The sequence below is a fragment of the Balaenoptera physalus genome (assembly GCF_965194825.1).
Source record: "Balaenoptera physalus genome assembly, chromosome: 7".
NCBI lineage: Eukaryota > Metazoa > Chordata > Mammalia > Artiodactyla > Balaenopteridae > Balaenoptera > Balaenoptera physalus.
In genome coordinates, this window is record NC_138886.1 from 36,389,058 (window position 1) to 36,403,897 (window position 14,840).

At 42.8% G+C, this 14,840-nt stretch overlaps 2 protein-coding genes across 5 annotated transcripts in view; one reads left to right on the forward strand and one right to left on the reverse strand.

The window, feature by feature from the left end:
• The window catches only part of CCIN (calicin), a 399,321-nt gene that overhangs the window by 303,507 nt on the left and 80,974 nt on the right, over positions 1–14,840 (reverse strand). The window lies entirely within an intron of this gene.
• GNE (glucosamine (UDP-N-acetyl)-2-epimerase/N-acetylmannosamine kinase) overlaps positions 7,551–14,840 on the forward strand; it is a 45,143-nt gene continuing 37,853 nt past the window's right edge. For 2 of the 4 annotated variants that reach the window (XM_082468632.1, XM_082468633.1), the window contains exon 1: positions 12,651–12,785. The gene's annotated coding sequence lies outside the window, so the exon portion shown is untranslated. Of the gene's footprint in view, positions 12,576–12,650; positions 12,786–14,840 lie in introns of those variants that run through there. The other 2 variants (XM_082468635.1, XM_082468634.1) reach the window with 2 other exon arrangements.

The following is a 14,840-nucleotide window of genomic DNA, read 5'->3' on the forward strand; positions in this document are numbered from 1 at the left end:
AAAAATGTTGTGGCTGAGATATAGAGTGGGGCGAGGGTAACAGCTAAGGGAAGGATATTTATTAAACTGAAATATCCAGCTTAATATGGTGATTAACTACTCAGTTTTTTCCATCTATTGATTTCTTCATCATATGGGCTAAGAGCAGGAATGGCAAGTTCATGGCACCATCCCTGCCTCTCTTCCATGCACACCCCCGCCCCCACCAAAAAAAAAAAAAAAGCCTGCATGGCAGACACCACAATACTCTTTTCCACTGAACTCAGCCTCAGAGTCATTTCCCACAGTTCTCCAGGCAGCCACTACCAGTTGGTTCGAGTGGGGAATTGAAATTATGAGGTTGGGGATTCTTTGTGGCTTACAGTTTTGGTGTTAGTATCTTCTGATTACAAGGAACAGGGAACCTTAAGAAAAAGAGGATTTATTTTAAGGATACACATAGTTTGGAGTCAGAGAGTTGTTCAGGATCCAAGGCAAGTCAGAGACTGGATTCTCGCCCTATGGTCCACCTGTTCAACCTCTCATAACATATCTGTGTCTCTGTTTTTAATGTGCCCCCATTTCCCAACTGGCCAATCCTCTTTGTATTCCACAGTTTAAATGCTTCAGAGAGCTAATTTAACATGCTTCGTTAATTACCATTGTGTCTATTACTAAGCGTAGCCTTGGTGCCAGGTTTTGTCATGGGTCATGAATAGGCAGCCCTTGGGTAGGCAGCCCATGGATACTGGTAATGTTTTCTTTTTTCTTTTTTTGGTAATGTTTTCTTTATCTTAGTGGTAGTTATCCAGGTGTGTTCACTTCATGAAAATTCAAAATTCAACACCTGCTTATGTGCAGGTTTCTTTGTTATATTTTAATAAGTTTATTTTTCTAAAAATAGTTGTGGCAAACTGATCCCATTTTCTTTCTTTTTTTTTTAAAAGGTTGACTACTTTTTTTAAAATTTTTATTTATTCATTTATTTATTTATTCATTCATTTATGGCTGTGTTGGGTCTTCGTTTCTGTGCGAGGGCTTTCTCTAGTTGCGGCAAGTGGGGGCTACTCTTCATCGCGGTGCGCGGGCTTCTCACTGTAGCGGCCTCTCTCGTTGCGGAGCACAGTCTCCAGACGCGCAGGCTCAGCAATTGTGGCTCACGGGCCTAGTTGCTCCGCGGCATGTGGGATCCTCCCAGACCAGGGCTCGAACCCGTGTCCCCTGCACTAGCAGGCAGATTCTCAACCACTGCGCCACCAGGGAAGCCCCCATTTTCTTTTTTGAAGGCTTTATCAAACTAGTACATCAGGAGAATGTCATAGACATATATGTTCATCTTAAAGAAGACATCTTTTAAAATTTCCTAAGACCGTTATGTGCAGTTCAGAGAGATGTGGGCTGGATAGTAGAAGAGTTATGTGAATTCTTAACTAGTGGAACAACTTACCCAAAAACTGACAATCAAGATCAACCTGAAGATAGGTTTCTGTCATAATGTGTGAGGGTTCTGTTTAGTATAGAGAGGAAATACAGGCCAAGCATGAGGGATCAAGGGCTGGGCTCCTCTGCTTAATAGCTGTTTGACCTTAGGGAACTTTTCCTTCCGTGCCTCAGTCTTTCTATCTATAAAATGGGAGTGATAGAGTCTACATCTTAAGATGGTTTAGAGTACTGAGTGAACATAAATAGTGTTCAGAATAGTAGGCCACTAATATGCAGGTAGAATTTGTACAGTGGCAGAGTACTTTATAATTAAATCACCAAGTTAAAGAGCAAGACAAGTCCCTGTTAGAAGAAATGTCCCCAAAGTGGTCAGATGAACATCTGTCAGGGATGCTGTAAAGAGGTCCCTTCCTTTAATGAGAAGGTTGGATTAGATGATCTCTCAAGGTCTAGGATTCTATGACAGTCTAATTGTGCCCTAAATACTTGAAGTTATAATTCTGCTTATGGAGTAGTTCTACAGAATTACTTGCCAAGAGGAGACGGGGTCACCCATAACAAAATGGGCATGCTTTGGAAACATCTGAGAACTCGGAAAGCCAGTAGCTCATCTTTCCAATGTTGGGTGAAAACATGAGAAAGATACATTGGCTTAACCTAGAGAAAAACACCGACCTGTAAAACTGAAGAAAGAACAAAGAAACAGAGATTTGGCTGCTTCGTTTGTTCTTTAAAACGAACACCTGCCTTTACACATCATCTGAAATATACATTAGGCCCAATAGGAATATACACCTTCAGTAATCTGCCAACAATATCACGGTAACTGCCTTGCTTTTTTTGCAAGAAATTGTTTGCTTATTTTTTAAAAATCTGCTTTTATTATACTACAAAGCCATCAGGACTTTTTCTGCAGCGTGTAGAGCCCTCAGATTAAAGCCAAAGGCAATCAAACCAAATGAACAAAACTTAATGACTTGAGGAGTGGCCCAGATGGTGGAGCAGGAAGACCCTGAGCTCATCTCCTCCCAGAGGCACACCAAAATTGCAACTATTTATAGACAAAGTATCCATGAGAGGAACCTGAAGACTAGCAAAAAAGGTCTTCTAAGAGCTGACAGTTACAAAGAAGGAACCACAATGAGAAAGGGAGAAGGGGCAGAGATGCAATTAGTCAAGACTCATGCCCCCCAGGTAGGTGACACATGAATGGGAGGATAATTACAATTGCAGAAGTTCTCCCGCAAAAGCGAGGGGTCCAAGCCCCACACTGGGCTTCCCATCCCAGGGATCCTGCACTGGGGAGACAAGCCCCTGGAACATTTGTCTTTCAAGGCCAGTGTAGGGAGACCCAGAGGTCTGTGGGAAATAGAGACCCCACTCTTAAACGGCACACACAGAATCTCACACACTCCAAGACCCAGGGCAGAAGCAGTAATTTGAAAGGAGGCTGGATCAAACCCACTTGCTGATCTTGGAGAGCCTCCTGAAGAGGCAGGAGGCAACTGAAATTCACCCTGGGCACATAGATGCCAGCAGCCGCCCTTTTTGGGAGTTCAACCCACCATGAGGACACTGGCACTGGCAAGCACCACTTTGGAATCCTCCCTCTAGCTTATTAGTGCTGGAACCTACCTGCCCACCAGCCAGTCAGCACCCTCCTAGGATGCCCCAGGCCAGGTGCCCCAGATGGGCAGGGACACGACCTCACTCACCAGCAGAAAGGACCCCCTGAGGCCCCAGCCCTGCCCCAGGACACACCCTCACCTACCAGATGGCCCAGGACCCAGCCCCACCCAACTAGTGGGCCTACACCAGCTCTGGAACCCCCAGCCCCTCAGTCAGAGACCCCAGGACCCAGCTCCACCAGTGGGCTGACACTAGCCTTGGGAAGAGGCCTCACCCACCAGTGGGGGGACACCAGCCCCATGAACACCAAGACCCTGCAGCCAGCTGTGTCAGGACCCGGTGCATTCACCAGCAAGCTAACACCAACTCCAGGATCACCAGGGCCCTGGCCCTGCCCACCTGCGGGCCAGCACCAAATCTGCAAACCCTGGCCCCCACAGCCAGAGACCCCAGGACCCATCTCCACCCATTAGTGGGCTAGCAGTAGCCCCAGGACCTGGCCTTGCCCACTAGTGGATGGGCATCAGCCCTGGGACCCCCTGGGCCCAAACCCCACCCACCAGTGGGCTGACCAAACCCCAGGACCACACAGACCACTGCCAGCCATGTCAAGATCACACCCACCTATTAGCAGGCCAGCACCACTCCAGGATGCCCTGGATCCTGGCCCTGCCCAATGGGAGGCCAAAACCAGCTCCAGAACACTTTGGGCCCCTCAGCCATCCATGTTAGGATCCGGCCCCACCTAATGGTGAGCCATCACCAGCTCTGGGTCACCTGGGACCCTCAGCCAGCCATACCAAGAAGCAGCCCCACCCACCAGCATCCCACACCAGCCCCAGGACACTCCTGGGCCATGGCCCCACCCATCAGTAGGCCAACACTAGCTCCGGGACCCCCAGCCCAGCATTCAGCCACACTGGGACCAAGCTCCACCCACCAATGGGCTAACACTATCCCTGGGACCCCCAGGCGGGATCTGTAGACAGTTGCCTCATGACCCAGGCCTGCCCACTGATGAGCTGGCACAAGGACCAGGACACCCTTGGCTGTGCAGTCAGCCATGCCAAGACCCAGCCTGAACAAAACAGAGCCTTACAACCAACTGGAATGATGGCCAGCAACACCTACCAGCATGCCCACAGTAGTCAGCCGACCACAATAGAAGGTCCCAAGCAGCCCACATAAGAGGGCACCCCTAAAGCAAGTAGCTCTGGTAACCACAGGAGAGTGTGCTGCCAGGACCCATAGGACATGTCCTGCGTAAGGCCACTTCTCCATGATTGGGAAACATAACCAACCAACTAAATACATAGAAATAAAAACAGGAAATTAGGCAAAATGAGGCAACAGAGAGATATATTCCAAATAAAGGAAAAGAGAAAAAACCTCCAAAGAAGAACTAAGTGAAGTGCAGATAAGCAAATCTACTTGATAGAGAGTTCAAGGCAATGATCATAAAGATGCTCAAAGAAGAGCCTCCTTCTGTCTCTCTCATCCTGTAAGACCCTTGAAACATCCTGCAGGTGGCTCCTATCTTGTGGGAATGTTATTCACAGAAAATCATATCACCTTGTAAGGCCTTCCTCTGGTCTCAGGGAAGGTATAAAGGAAAGTAGGAGGGGCCAGATGGAGGGGTCAATGGTTGCCTGGAGAGGTGGCTATTGACAGAACCACAGGCAGGAAGGAAGCTGTGCTAATTAACTGGATCTGGCTCTACAGCTTTGTTAGTCTCCTAAGCCCAGGATGATACCTGCCTCCCTCAGTGTGCTCTGGCTAAGCTTAGAAATGCTTCCTTAGGAGGAGACTGAATAAATTTGAGTTTTGAAGTCAGAGGCCCCAGATCTGAATACCAGTTAAGCCACTTCCTGGCTGGGTGATTCTACCAAGTTAACTTATCCTCTCTTGGTTTCAGTTTTCTCATCTGAAAATGTGCATAAAATCAGAACCTCTCTCTGTGGATTTTTGGTGAGGATTAAATGAAAAGGTTCTCAGAACTGTGAAAATATAAAATGAGTACTAAATAAATATCATTAGTTGCTGTGGGGGAAAAAAAAGATGCTCAAAGAACTCAGGAGAAGAATGAATGAAAAGAGTGAGAAGTTAGAAGTTTTTAACAAAGAGTTAGAAAATATATAGAAGAACCAAACAGAGGTGAAGAATTCAATAACTGAAATTAAAAATATACTAGAAGGAATCAACAGTAGATTAGATAATATAGAGGAACATATCAGTGATTTGGAAGACAGAGTAATTACTGTCTGAAATTACTGAAACTGAACTGAAAAAATAATAAAAAGAAATGAGGACAGTTTAAGAAACCTCTGGGACAACATCAAGCATACTAACATTCACATAATAGGGGTTCCAGAAGGAGAAGAGAGAGAGAAGGGGGCAGAGAAATATTTGAAGACATAATAGCTGAAAACGTCCCTTCCTGGGAAAGGGAAATAGACATCCAGATCCAGGAAGCACAGTGAGTCTCAACATGATTGACTGAAACAGAACCACACCAAGACACATTGTAATTAAAATGGTGAAAATTAAAGATAAATAGAAAATATTAAAAGCAGCAAGGGAAAAGCAGCAAGTTACATACAAAGGAACTCCCGTAAGGCTATCAGCTGGCTTTTCAGGAGAAACTCTGCAGGCCAGGAGGGAGTGACACAATATATTTAAAATGATGATAAGGAAAAACCTACAGCCAAGAATACTCTACCCAGCAAGGCTCTCATTCAGATTTGATGGAGAGATCAAAAGTTTTACAGACAAGCAAAAGTTAAAAGAGTTCAGCATCACCAAACCAGTGTTACAAGAAATGTTAAAGGGACTTCTCTGAGCAAAAAAGAGAAGGCCACAACTAGGAACATAAAAATTACAAAATGAAAAAGCTCATCAGTAAAGGCAAATAACTACTTTAAATGTAAATGGACTAAATGCTCCAATCAAAGACATAGAATGGCTACAAAAACAAGACCCACATATATGCTGCCTACAAAAGACTCAGTTAAGATCTAAAGACACACACAGACTGAAAGTGAGGGGATGGAAAAAGGTATTTTATACAAATAGAAACAAAAAGGAAGCCGAGGTAGCAATATTTATATCAGACAAAATAGATCTTAAAACATAGATTGTAACAAGAGACAAAGAAGGACATTACATAATGATCAAGAGATCAATCCAATGAGAAGATATAACAATTGTAAATATATATGGACTCAGCACAGGAGCATTTATTTATTTATTTATTTTTAAATTTATTTATTTTTTATTTTATTTATTTTTGGCTGTGTTGGGTCTTCGTTGCTGTGCATGGGCTTTCTCTAGTTGCAGTGAGCGGGGGGCTACTCTTCATTGCTGTGTGCAGGCTTCTCATTGCGGTGGCTTCTCTTGTTGCAGAGCATGGGCTGTAGGCACGTGGGCTTCAGTTGTTGTGGCGCATGGGCTCAGTAGTTGTGGCTCGCAGGCTCTAGAGCACAGGGTCAGGAGTTGTGGTGCACGGGCTTAGCTGCTCTGTGGCATGTGGGATCTTCCCAGACCAGGGCTCGAACTCATGTCCCCTGCACTGGCAGGCAGATTCTTAACCACTGCGCCACCAGGGAAGTCCCAGCACAAGAGCATTTAAATACAAAGAGCAAATATTAATAGACATAAAGGGAGAAATTGACAGTAAAACAATAATAGGGGACTTTAACGACACACAGATAGCAATGGACAGCTCTTCCAGGGAGAAAATCAATAAGGAAACACTGGCCTTAAAAAACACATTAGACTAGATGGACTTAATAGATATATATAGAACATTTCATCCAAAAGCAGCAGAATACATATTCTTTCCAAGTGCACATGAAATGTTCTCCAGGGTAGATCATATACTAGGCCACAAAACGAGTCTCAGTAAACTTAAGAAGATTGAAGTTATATCAAGCCTCTTTCTGATCACAAACCTATGAGACTAGAAATCAACTGTAAGAAAAAAACTACAAAAAACACAAACACGTGGAGGCTAAACAATATACTACTAAACAACGAATGGGTCACTGAAGAAATAGAAGAAATTAAAAAAGAAATCTGGAGAAAAATGAAAACACAATGACCCAAAATCTATGAGATGCAGCAAAAGCAGTTCTAAGGGGCTACCCTGGTGGCGCAGTGGTTGAGAGTCTGCCTGCCGATGCAGGGGACGTGGGTTTGAGCCCTGGTCTGGGAAGATCCCACATGCCGCGGAGCAACTGGGACCGTGAGCCACAATTACTAAGCCCGCGCGTCTGGAGCCTGTGCTCCGCAACGGGAGAGGCCGCGATAGTGAGAAGCCTGCGCACCGCCATGAAGAGTGGCCCCCACTTGCTGCAACTAGAGAAAGCCCTCGCACAGAAACAAAGACCCAACACAGCCATAAACAAACAAATAAATAAATAAATAAATAAATAAATAAACCATAAACTCCTGAAAGAGAAATAGGCAGTACTCTCTTTGACATTGGTCTTAGCTATACTTTTTTTTTTTTTCATATATCTCCAGGCAAAGGCAACAACAGCAAAAATTTAAAAAAGGAACTACATCAAACTATAAAGTTTTGCACAGTGAAGGAAGCTATCAGCAAAATTAAAAGGCCACCTACTGAATGGGAGAACCTATTTGCAAATGATATATTCAATAAGGGATTAATATCCAAAATACACAAAGAACTCATACAACTCAACATCAAAGAACAAACAACCCAATTTTAAAATGGCCAGAGATCTGGATGGACATCTTTCCAGAGAAAACATACAGATGGCCAACAGGCATGTGAAAAGGATGCTGAACATCACTTATCATCAGGGAAATGCAAATCAAGACCACAATGAGATATCACCTCACATCTGTCAGAATGGTTATTATAAAAAAGATAACAAATAACAACTGTTGGCCAGGATGTGGAGAAAAGGGAACCCTCATGCACTTTTGGTGGGAATGTAAATTGGTGCAGCCACTGTGGAAAACAGTAAGGAGGTTTCTCAAAAAATTAAAAATAGAGCTACCATATCATCCAGAAATTCTACTTCTGTATATTTATCCGAAGAAAATGAAAACACTAATCAGAAAAGCTATATGCACCCCTATATTCATTGCAGCATTATTTACAGTAGTCAAGATATGGAAACAACCTAAGTGCCCATCAAAAGATGAAAGATTAAGAAGATGTGATACACATACACACACAGGACTATTACTCAGCCACAAAAAAAAGAATGACATTTTACCATTTGTGACAACATGAATGGATCATAGGGTGTTATGCTAAGTGATATAAGTCAGACAGAGAAAGACAAATGTTGCATAATATCACTCATTGTGGAATCTAAAAAACAAATGAAAGTGAGCCCACGCGCTCTGGAGCCCATGTACCACAACTAGAGAGAAGCCTGTGTCGCAACGAAGAGCCCACCTGCTGCAACTAAAATTAAAATAAATAATAAATAAATAAATAAAAGATAAAAATAAATATTTTTTAAAATTTAAAAAAATAAAATAAAAAACAACGTTTTTCCATTTTGAAACAGCGGACTGAACATCTTTTCACACCCCAATATCTCACTGAAAAGGCAGAAGAAGAAATAGAAAAATACAATAGAAGATTAACTATCCAGGAATCTAAATACCAAAAACATCCAAATAAAGGAATTTCTCTAAAAAAAACAAAAAAACAAAAAACAAATGAACAAACATAACAAAACAGAAACAGAGTCATAGATACAGAGAACAAACAGGTGTTGCCAGAGTGAAGGGGGCTAGGGGGAGGAGAGAAATAAGTGAGGGAAGATTAAGAGGTACAAACTTTCAGTTACAAAATAAATGAGTCATAGGTATGAAATATACAGCATGAGGAATATAGTCAATAATTAGGTAATATCTTTGTATGGTGACAGATGACAACTAGACTTATCATGGTGATCGTTTTGAAAGGTATAGCAATATTGAATCACTATGTTGTATACCAGGAACTAATATAGTGTTATAATTCAATTATCCTTCAAAAACAAACCAACCAACAAACAAACTCATAGAAAAAGAGATCAAATTTATGACTACCAGTGGTGAGGGGAGGGGAAATTAAATGAAGACAGTCAAAAGGTACAAACTTCTAGTTACAGGATAAATAAGTATTAGAGATGTAATGTACAACATGATAAATATAATTAACACTGTTGTATGTTATAAATGAAAGTTGTTGGAAGAGTAAGTCCTAAGAGTTCTCATCACAAGGAAAAATGTATTTTTTCTATTTCTTTAGTTTTGCATCTATATGAGATGATGGATGCTCACTAAACTTATTGTGGTCATCATTTCATGATGTATGTAAGTCAAATTGTATTATACACCTTAAACTTATACAGTGCTGTATGTCAATTATGACTCAGTAAAACTGGGAAAAAGTCAGCAAATTATTATTTAAAGTAAAAAAATAAAACTTAATGGCTTGAGATTTTTGATATGTATTTATACTATTAAATAGCAAAGTAACAGAGATCCAGAAATGTAATATTTACCCAAAGAAAAGTGATCTTAAAAAGTCAGGAGAAAATGCCCCCTACAGCTCCTTGCTGCAACTTCATCTCAAGAGAACATAGGAGAAAACCCTAAAAAGGGGTCACTTTATTTAGGGTTAAATGATTCTATGAACACAGAACCATTCAACTATATATGGAAATATAAAATTCTCAATATTGGTCAAACAAACACAAAATCTCCAAGTGGCTTAATAAGTGTACAAATTCTCAAAATTGTATTTCCTATTATTGCAAGTTTTTATATTTCTAGTTACATTTTTCCTATCTATAATCTTAAGCATTAAGTATTTTAGAAACATATTGTGTTTACAATATACATACAAAAAAGTGCACATATCTTAGGTGGACAATATGAATTTTTACAAACTACACATACCCATGTAATAAGCCCCTAGATAAAAACTGAACATTAACACTGTTTTGAAATTTTTTATTCACTTTCAAGAGGAAAAAATTAATGTTCTATTCTGGATACTTGGTGGTATGGCATGTAACTTTAAAAGCAACATTCCCATCTTGAACATCTTTTGGGACTTCCTATTTTTTTTTTTCACTTTTATTTATTTATTTATTTGGCTGCGTTGGGTCGGTCTTAGTTGTGGCACAGGGGATCTTCGATGAGGCATGCGAGATCTTTCGTTTTGGTGCACGGGCTTCTCTCTAGTTGTGGCTCGCGGGCTCCAGAGCACGTGGGCTAGGTAGTAGCAGCATTTGTGCTCTGTAGATGTGGTGCGCGGGCTCTAGAGTGCGCAGGCTTAGTTGCCCCACAGCATGTGGGATCTTAGTACCTGGACCAGGGATCGAACCCACATCCCCTGCATTGTAAGGCAGATTCTTAACAACTGGACCAGCAGGGAAGTCCCCCTTCTGGGACTTTCAATATCACTTGTGGTAGACAAAATAATAGCTTCCTAAAGATATCCGTGTCCTAATCCCCAGAACCTGTGAATATGTTTCCTTACATACCAAAAGAGTCTTTGCAGGTGTGATTGAATTAAGGATTCTGAGATGGGAAGATTATCCTGAACTATCTGAGTGGATCCAATGTAATAAATTATAAGGGTCTTTTTAGTAAAAGAGGCAGGCAGGAGAGTCAGAGAAGGAGATGTGACAAGGGAAGCAGATGTCAGAAAGAGCATAAGCCAAGGAATGTGGGGAGCCTCTAGAAACTGGAAAAGGCAAGGAAGCAGATTCTCCCCTGCAGCCTAAGGAAGACAAAACTACTGATACCTTTGTTTTTTTTAATTGAGATATAATAGACATATAACATTATATTAGGTTCAGGTGTACAACACAAGGGTTTGACATATGTATATCTTATGAAATGATCACCACAATAAATCTAGTTAACATTGATCACCACACATAGATATAAAAATTTTTTCTTGTGATGATATCTACACTGCTTCTTTGATTTTAGCCCCTCAAAACCCATTTCAGACTCCTAACCTCCAGAACTGGAAGATAATACAATTGTATTTTTAAGCCACTAAGTTTTATGTAATTTGTTACAGCAGCAGTAGGAAACTAATACACCATCTGGAGTCTGGTGAATCTGTGTCCAGAATCATATATCTTATTGCCTATCTAATAGCTTCATGTGGCTATCTCATAGGCATCTCAAACCTAACATCACAAATTAAACCTTTCTTTTTAACTCCCCAAACCTGCTCACTCCTTCAGCTTTTCTCATCTTGGTAAATGGCACCAATCACCCAACTACTAATGCCAGACATCTGGAAGTCAACCTTGTTTCCTTCGTTTTCTCTGTCATCCTCTCATACCCAATCCATAATGAAGTTGCATCAATTCTACTTCCAAACTAAATATCATATCGATCCACTTCAAATGAGTTTCACTGCCACCATTTTTTTTACAATTACTTTTATTTTATTCTCTTTAATATGGAATGTGTGCATATACTACAAAATACAAAAGATATAAGTAGGAATTCAGTGAAGAGTCTATCTCCTCCCAGCCCTTCCAGATGCAATTAGTGGTACCAGGTTGTTTGTATGTGTATGTTTGTGTGTGTGTGTGTGTGTATATTTCAGAGGCTTTTTTTTTTCCACTGCTACCATTCTTGACTCTCACCCAATCCCTTCTCCACAGAACAGCCAAAGTGATATTTAAAAAAGAAATCTCCTGGCACTTCCTTGCATGAAACCCCTTAATGTCTGTCCTTTTGTGGCTGATATGACCTTTTGGTGGCTCCAAGCTAGCTGCAGGGGAACTAACAGTTCACAAGTATTCCGCAAATTAGAGCATCATTAACTGAAATACATCAAGTGCAAAAGTTTGATTGGACTTGAAATTCACTTTATAGCAAGAACCGTCAATGAATTGTTAGGATGTTTAAATAGTTTCGCCTGTGATAAATTCTTTAATGGTTGTAAAAAAAATATTTTAATGTTTTGTATCACCAACTCAAAGCTTCTTGTCAATGGTGACTAGGAATTTGAAACGATCATTAGAAAGTCTTCATCAGGAGTTGTGTGAGGCCTTTCCCGCCAGTTTCTCTGTCACCTATGTGCTCCTCCCTGCAGCAGGAAGGCCTGGGAGTTCCCTGCAGGGGAGGCAGAAGCTGAGCTCATTATAAGGATCAGCTGGTCTCTGCGTTGCCTGGGTCATCATCAGCACTCCACTGAGCCCTCTAGCAGACACGGTTCTGGAGTGGCACAGCTTCACTCAGGAGAGGGCTCTGGGTCGACCCCCAGACGACCGTATTGTTTTGGTCATGCCTATGAAATGAGTGCGTGACTGGAAGGCGTAAGAAATTGCATCTCGAACCCAAGGCCAAAACACTGCCTCGTGCGGCGCTCGGCTTCCGAACTTTCGCGTGGCAGGCAAACGAGCCCCGCCGGGGCGGGACACTGGCCGGCCGCCAGGGCTGTGCCACGACCACGGAAGGCGCCACCCCGCCCCGGCCTCCTCGCGCAGCCAATCGCAGAATTCCTCCCCGCTCACGTAAGGCGCGTCGGCAGATTCGGGTGGGAACGCAGGGCGCGCGGGGTGTGCGGGGTGGGGGTCGAGGCGCGTCATCGCCCGCGGGACCGAGTGGCGGAAGCCAAGGGGGCGGTCTCGCGCCGGCCTGCTTTCCGGCACGGCGCTCAGCTCTCGTCCGCAAGGCCCGGCGGCGGCAGCGGCAACGTGGGAGGAACGGCGGAGCGGCGCCTGGTGAGACCCGCGCGCCCGCCGGGGACTCGGGGGAGGCGGGCTCGGGGAGCGCAGCCTCCGGGCCCGCACCCCAAGGCCTCAGCTCCCCGGCCAGAGGCTCCGCACCCGGCCCGGCCTCGCTCTGTCTCCCGCGGGCCTGCACGCCGGGGCCGCTCTTTAGTTCCGCTGTGGGCTCAGCCTTTGGCCCGTGGAGCAGACGGGTTGAGTGCGGACCCCGGTCGAATAACCGGGAGTGGGGCGCGGGGTGTTAGAGGGAGGCCAGCTGCACTCCATCCCGCCGGCTGTCCTGAAAGATAGCGAGCATCCCGTCACGGAGGTGTGCAGGAGAGGGCGGAGAGCTCCGTGACGGACAAGTGGCCCCGGGGTGTAAAGGGTTGGACTGAAAGATCATCTTCAGGGTCTGCGCCCAACCCTGACTGTATTCTGAGTCTGGGCTTCCTTGGAAGCTTGTTATGCGTTTATTTTACCCCCAATCCGGAGCACACTTGTAAAAAAGCACGAAAAAGTATTTTTTTGGAATCCTGATGGAGAAGAGGGGTGTGGTACAGCTTGGCATTTAGAGATAACTGGTTAAGCCGACTATGGAAGCTCAGAAAGAAGTCACACCAGAGTATAGCTCAGGATAGGGTTCTGAATTTCAGACCCTCCTGATTCCTGTGTCATCCCGTCTGCACTGAGGGAAGAGAGTGATACATCATATGTTCCCTTCATTCCCATGGTGCCTGGCAGGACCAGGCATAAGGAAGGTTCTCACTCATGGGTGTTTATGAAATGAACAGACACAGGCAAACACTGGATATGGGCACTATCTTGAATGCTGATTTGGTATTTGGTTCTGGTAATTGTTAACTGTGATTTGGGGCAAGTAAATTGGTTTTCACTGTACCTCAGTGTGCCCGTTTGTGAAATCGGGCTAATAAGATAGGGCTGTGAGGATGATGTGAGTTAATGCTTGTAAAGCTCTTAACACAGAGCTTGGCAGTTGTTTACTTTGATGGTTTCCTCTGCTCAGAGACTGCTTGAGCCAAGTGTTTGTCTTTTTCCGTAGTTGAGTGGGACAACAGTATTTATTTTTCTGGACAGGGTCACTCACCTTTTGTCAGTATTTGTAATGGTCAGTCTTGAGTTGAAAGAATGCAGGTTTCTCAGAGATTGCCAGTGAGTTCAAGGTGAAGGTGTATTTTTTGGGTATTTTTCTGGTTTTAGTGCCTCTGGTTACTAACTATTACGGAATTGAGTGAAATGGATGTAAATATCCAATCCACCTGCTTTCTGAGCTTTAGGGTTTAAGGACTGTGGACAGTGCATCTTCAGTGTCCATTTAAAAGATTTCTTGTTTTTAATAAAATACTTCAAATATGCTGAAAAGGACAGAACAGTACGACACTCTACCAATCATCAAGATTGAAGACATATTAACATGTTACCATGTTAGTTTCAGACCTCTACTTATGTTTTTTTATAAATGTTTACATAGACAACAAAAATCCTTTAGGCCCTCCTTTCCTTTCCCTTCCCTTCTCCTTCAGACGTAACTACTTTCCTGAGTTGCTGTGTAATTTTATTACAGATTAATAAACAACATACAGTAATGTTTTACATATTTTAAAAAATGGCCCTTTTTATCTAACTTTTTAGAATTTTGTTTTCCTCTAATGTTATGTTTTTGAGGTTTATCAATATTGACACACTTAGACATAGTCCATTTGTTTTCATTGCTGACTAGGATTCCATTGTGTAAAGAAACTAGTTTTATCTTGTTTTACATTGCACTTTATGCAACTTAAATCCTCCTGTTATAGTTTAAGTCCATTATGTCACATTTATTCATTCCATACTGGTCATGGAGACTTTGGTCACAGTTCTTAGTATAAAAATGGATCCTTGGGCATGACATTTTATACAGAACAAATAATGTACACTAGGCGGAGAAAGAAAATTTGTTAATTTTGTTCCTGGTGCTTCTGTTTGGGAAAGTGAACTGGTGAAGATCTATTATGTGGCCAGGTGTCATGTACTAGATTGTAAGTTCCTAAAAATCAGAGGTGAGGTCTT